The sequence below is a fragment of the Nannospalax galili genome, unplaced genomic scaffold, assembly GCF_000622305.1.
Source record: "Nannospalax galili isolate Female #2095 unplaced genomic scaffold, S.galili_v1.0 scaffold1160, whole genome shotgun sequence".
Taxonomy (NCBI): Eukaryota; Metazoa; Chordata; class Mammalia; order Rodentia; family Spalacidae; genus Nannospalax; species Nannospalax galili.
The window spans coordinates 75658-81154 of NW_008345474.1; the positions used below are offsets into that span (position 1 = coordinate 75658).

The window sequence follows — 5497 nt, forward strand, 5'->3', positions numbered from 1 at the left end:
TGAGGTGAAGGACCCAGTTCCTTGGCTTCATTGACAGTCAGCCTCTTTGACACTGGCTGATTGGCTAAAAGGTACATGATCTCAGAAGTATTTCAACTTGTCCTACGCCATGACTTGCTTTGTTTCTCTTGATAATGCTTATCTTTAAGTGTCTTTACCAGATAATTCGGTGACAAAGGACCCTTGGAACTGCCTCAGTCCACCTCCTCATGATTACGGACTCCCCCAGGAATATACCGCCTCCAGTTGCCCATGCTTGGCTAACTGAGTTAGGCAGAGACTAAGACTGTCATGGGTTGGCATTACCCACATGGCTGCCCTTAATCATGACGCACTTTTAGCCAAGGATGGGTAAGATGTCCCATGACAAGCACTCCTAAGACAGGACATGCACATGGCCAGGTACATGGTCCAATGACGGGCAAGGCTTGGTCAGAGGTGACACAACCTAAGACAGGCAACAATGCATAAGATTAGAAGAAGGAGACAGCCATCTCTCCTCAGGGAGCCATCTGAGATGGGTAACCTGTGAAATAAAGTCAGTCCGGCCTTAAAAATAAACATAAAAGGGGGAGATGTGGGGACCTAAATGCCCCACCTTGCAGAGGTCTGAGAGGAAGTTACTGGGGCACAGCCTGACTTGTTTTAAAAGTCTGAAGGATACTTCTGCACTTCTGAGGAGTGCATGATCAGTGCATGACCATCCTTAAGATACACCTTCGGGGGGGAGGGGGGATTTCCAGCTGCCTTTATAAGCTCTGTAACACCTGCAATAAATGAGTTCCTGTTTGACTAGGCTCCCCATTGCATCTGATTGTCCCCGGTACTGGGAGTGGTGTGGGCTGGCAAATGGCATGCTTACTCATCCCCAATCATCACTGTGTGGGGGTCGCTGGCTCAAACCCCCCGCACTGGCTGTATTTTATAGATGAAGAGAATGAGGCAATGAGAGGTGAAGGAACTTGTGGAAGAGTAAGCAACACTGCAGTGGGGCCAGAACCAAACACCTGGCCTGCAGCTCCTACAGCTGTATCACTGCTGAAAGACCATGAAGTGGAGGATACATAAATGAATGGGATTCTTTTACGGGCTCCAACATGTGGATGCTTCCAGTACAGAGCCAAAGTTGGATTTCTGAGTTTATCCTGCTTGGTTTCTCCAGTGACCCACCACCAACAGGATCCTCTTCATTGTGTTCCTTCTGCTCTACCTGAGCTCAGTCCTGGGCAATGGGCTCATCATCACCCTGATCTGTGTGGACACACATCTCCACACTCCCATGTACTTCTTCCTCTGTATCCTGTCCCTGCTCGACACATGCTACATCACCACCACCATGCCCCAGATGCTGGTGCATCTTCTAGCTCACTCTCAGACCATCTCCTTTGCTGGCTGCTGGCTGCAGATGTATGTGTTTGGTGCCCTGGCCATGACTGAGTGCACTTTCTTTGTAGTCATGGCTTATGACTGATATGTGGCCATTTTCTACCCACTGCGCTATACTGCCATCCTCAGCTGGGGCCTGTGCTTATGATTGGCAGCCGGGACATGGGTTGTTGGTTTCATCTTCTCTCTGATGCATACCTTCTTCACCATGTGGCTGCCATATTGTGGGCCTAACAAGGTCAACCACTACTTCTGTGAAGGCCCCTCAGTATGTAGCTTGGCTTGCATGGATACCCATCTCATTGAGATGGTGGACCTGGTCATGAGTGTCTTTGTGGTAGTTGTCCCTATTTCCTTCATTGTGGCCTCCTACAATTCATACTGTCCTGGCCATTCTCAAGATCAAGTCCACCCAGGCCCGCTGCAAGGCCTTCTCTACCTGTGCCTCCCACCTGACTGTGGTCATACTCTTCTATGTTCCAGCCACTTACATCTACATGAAGCCCAACTCCAGCTACTCCCCTGAGAGAGACAAGCAGATCTCACTCTTTTACAATGTCTTCACAGCCTTGCTCAACCCTGTGGTCTACAGTCTGAGGAACAAAGACATTAAGAGGGCTTTTCTTAAGGTGATGGGGCATGGTAGCATGGACTGGTGAGCCAGGTTCTAGTAGAATCCTTCACTAGAATTGTCAATGTTCATAAAAGGGGAAGTGTCTTTGTTGTATGAAACTGAAATCGTGCATTTGAACTAAAATATTTCTTGGTAACTGCAACAAACCTGGTGATTAGCTGGCTACACCATGGTGCAAATCCAAACACCACAATAATCTCAGTGGTTTACAAAAGCAAAAGTTCATTTGTTTGTCATGTTCAATATTAGTTTTAGGTTGACTGTGACTGTTTATAGTCTCAGATTCATCCTGAGGGAGGAGTCCTTATGTTCAACAAGTCATGCTATGACAGAAGGAAGGGAACAATGGACAAAACTCACAATGACTCAGCTTCTCAAGAGTGACTCCCCCAGCTTTTTCACCCATTCTGTTTTCCAAAGCAAGTTACATGGTCCAGACTGACGGCAGAGAGGTGGGAAGTGATGTGTTTGTACAGAGAAGTGAAGCATGTCACCTGGCAATGGTCTGCAATGTACGGTTACTCTACAGAGAAGCAGCAAGTAATGGGAATTATGTAACATGATACTGTGTCACAGATACCAGCAGCATACATATGATCCAACATGAAACATGCTGTGAGTCACATGATAATGGAAACAGCTGGAGCTGAGGTGATCCAGCAGAGTAGCAGAACACGTGTTGTCATTAGAAATTAGGCCATCGTATGTGGAACAGAACCAGCACAGACCGGAGACTAAAGTTCACACATGAAAGCAATGTGCTTCGTGTACAAACATGAGAAACTCTTCACTGTGTTGTCAAACGGCATGGAATTTGAAGGTAAGGGAGATGGGCTCTCCTCCCGGCCTTCCTCATTTCAGCTCCAAGTGGCAGCCAGCATGCGATGCACGTCACAGCAGTGTCTGCTCACTGCTGACTCCCTGTCTGCACTTTGGGGTATTGGGTATAGTTTGCCCATTGGCTCCAAGGCTGCTCTGGCCTGGCTCAGCAAATTCCTCTGTAATTCAGTGCTTGAACCATATTTTCTTTAATGAGATCGGAGTCTCTTCCAGTTGTGTCCTTCAGCTTCTGGCTTTTGAACATTGTACTGTTCCTTTGTAGTACTTACTACTGTTGTCTATTTTAGTGTTTTCTTTGGTATACTACCCTATTGATTTGCATATGTTGGGACAATCCTACATTCTTTTAATGCAGCCAGCTTGGCCAAGGTTCGTGACTTTTAAAGATAGTATTTTTATTAATTCTTTGACAATTTCATATAATGTATTTTGATCCTATTCACCCCCTAGCCTTCCAGATGCAATACACCCCCACCTCCCCACCCACACAACTTGGTGTGTTTTCCCTTCATTTCAAAGTTCATGGAGTCCAATTTGTGTTTCCCGAATACTCTTCAGGGTGGGGCCATCCCCAGGAGCACTGTTGACCCATCAGTGGTCACACCCTTGAAGAAAACTTACTCAGCCTCTCCCAGCTCTATCAGTTGTCATCATTCACTCACTAGAGCTGGGACTCCAAGCCCACCTCCCCTCAGTACTGGGATTTCATCTGCAGTGAGCTCATGCAGGTCTTCTACATGCCGCAACAATCACTGTGACTTCATTTGTGCAACTGCCCAGCTGCATGAGGAAAATGCTGCTTCTTTGTAGTCAGCTACTGTCTGGTTCTTACGGTCTTTCAACCCTCTCTTCCATGATGATCCCCGAGCCTTGGGAGCAGGGGTTAACTATAAGGGTTTCATTTAAGGGTGAGCAAAACAAGGTCTCACTTAGCTCCTACAGGCGTGGAACTTTCCATCTACCTGTGGATGACCTTAATCTCCTGATCTTCCTGCCTCTACCTTTCAAATGCTGGAACAATAGGCTTGTGACACCACACCATGCTAAAATTTTACTTCCTTGATGATATTTTTTGTATTATGAAAGTTTTAATGTTGGTCAAATCCAATTTGTCCGCTTTTATTTCATTGTTTTAAAAGAGATGTAAGAAACCATTTCCTGATTGGATGCCATGAAAATTTCCTCCTCCTATGCCTTATTTTCAAAGTCTCATTTTTGTCTTTGTTCCATTCTGAAGTGACACCGTGTATGAAGCATACCAAGGTACAATTTCGTGTTTTGCATGACACCGTGTATGAAGCATACCAAGGTACAATTTCGTGTTTTGCATGACACCGTGTATGAAGCATACCAAGGTACAATTTCGTGTTTTGCATGACACCGTGTATGAAGCATACCAAGGTACAATTTCGTGTTTTGCATGTGGAGATCCACTTGTCATCATCATTTTTTGAAACAATGTCCTTTCCCCTTTGAATGATCTTTATGTCCTTGAGTAAAATTGGTTGATCATAAATTTTAGTACTGGTTCCTAGAGTGTCAATTCCAGTCTGTTAAATTACATATCAGTCTTTTGTCAGCACCATAGTTTTCTGGTGTCTATAGATTTGTGGTTAGCTTTGAAATAGGAAAGCATGATTCTCCTACTTTCCTCTTCCTCCTCCCTCTCCTGCTGGTCCTCCTCCTCCTCCTCCTTCTTCCCTTCCTTGACTTCTTCTGAGTCCCTTGAACTTTCCACTCAACTATAGGACTCGTTTGGTAATTTCTACTACCAGCTAAGATTATCATAGACATACATTGAATATATGGATCAGTTTAGATGCATTAGCATCTTAGCAATATTACGTCTTCTGATACATGAACCATAAGCCACCAGAAAACTATGTGACCTTAATGCCCATCACAAACTAGGTGTTCTCTAACTTGACAGGTCACAAAGTTGGCATTCACAGTAGCTGTATACCATCAAATGCCACTGTGCATTCAAAATCAGCTCTAGCGATCCATGAAAGGCCCATCAGGTTGCATGAGGAAATGGCCCAAGTGGTCTTCTGTTGTAACCCCCTCCATAGCCTGAACCTATGGTCTCCCTTTTGAGTTCTCTATGGTTCACTGAAGAGAAGAAACAAACTCATGTTGGTTTACAGATGATTGTGCGTGATCTGCCTGCCAATCTGCAAGTGAATAGTTGGAGTCCTGGGTCCTCTTGCTCGGTGATTTTAGCTTCATGGTTTTAAGAGAGTAAAGAGTTGGATATGTTGACCTCAAGGTCCTTTTTATGATACAGAGAGTGTCAAAGAGTCCATAACCAGTGTCAACAACTCCCTCAGACTTGGTCACCATAATAATCAGTAAAATGGGGAGCCTGGTGCCTCCTTCCTCGGCCTGCTGTGAAGACCTGGGGAGGAAACACGTGTGAAAGTGCTTTGTACACTGTGACATTCCATGAAGATTCCTAGGGACCATTTCAAAGCTCTGATCTCTAGTATCAGCACAAATCTCACTCTTTCCTTCAGCTTTGCTCCCCAGACACAAAGCCAGAAAACTTTCTGAAGTACTCAGGTCCCAAAATGAGCCAATTCCCACATGGGCCTTCAGTGAGGCATTCTCATCTGGGGGCCAATTAGGGAGTCACAT

The 5497-nt window shown here is 45.3% G+C and overlaps 1 pseudogene; it reads left to right on the forward strand.

Moving 5' to 3' along the window:
• Window positions 1-1097: 1097 nt before the first annotated feature.
• Window positions 1098-2045, forward strand: LOC103740936 (annotated as a pseudogene).
• The last annotated feature ends 3452 nt before the right edge of the window (window positions 2046-5497 follow it).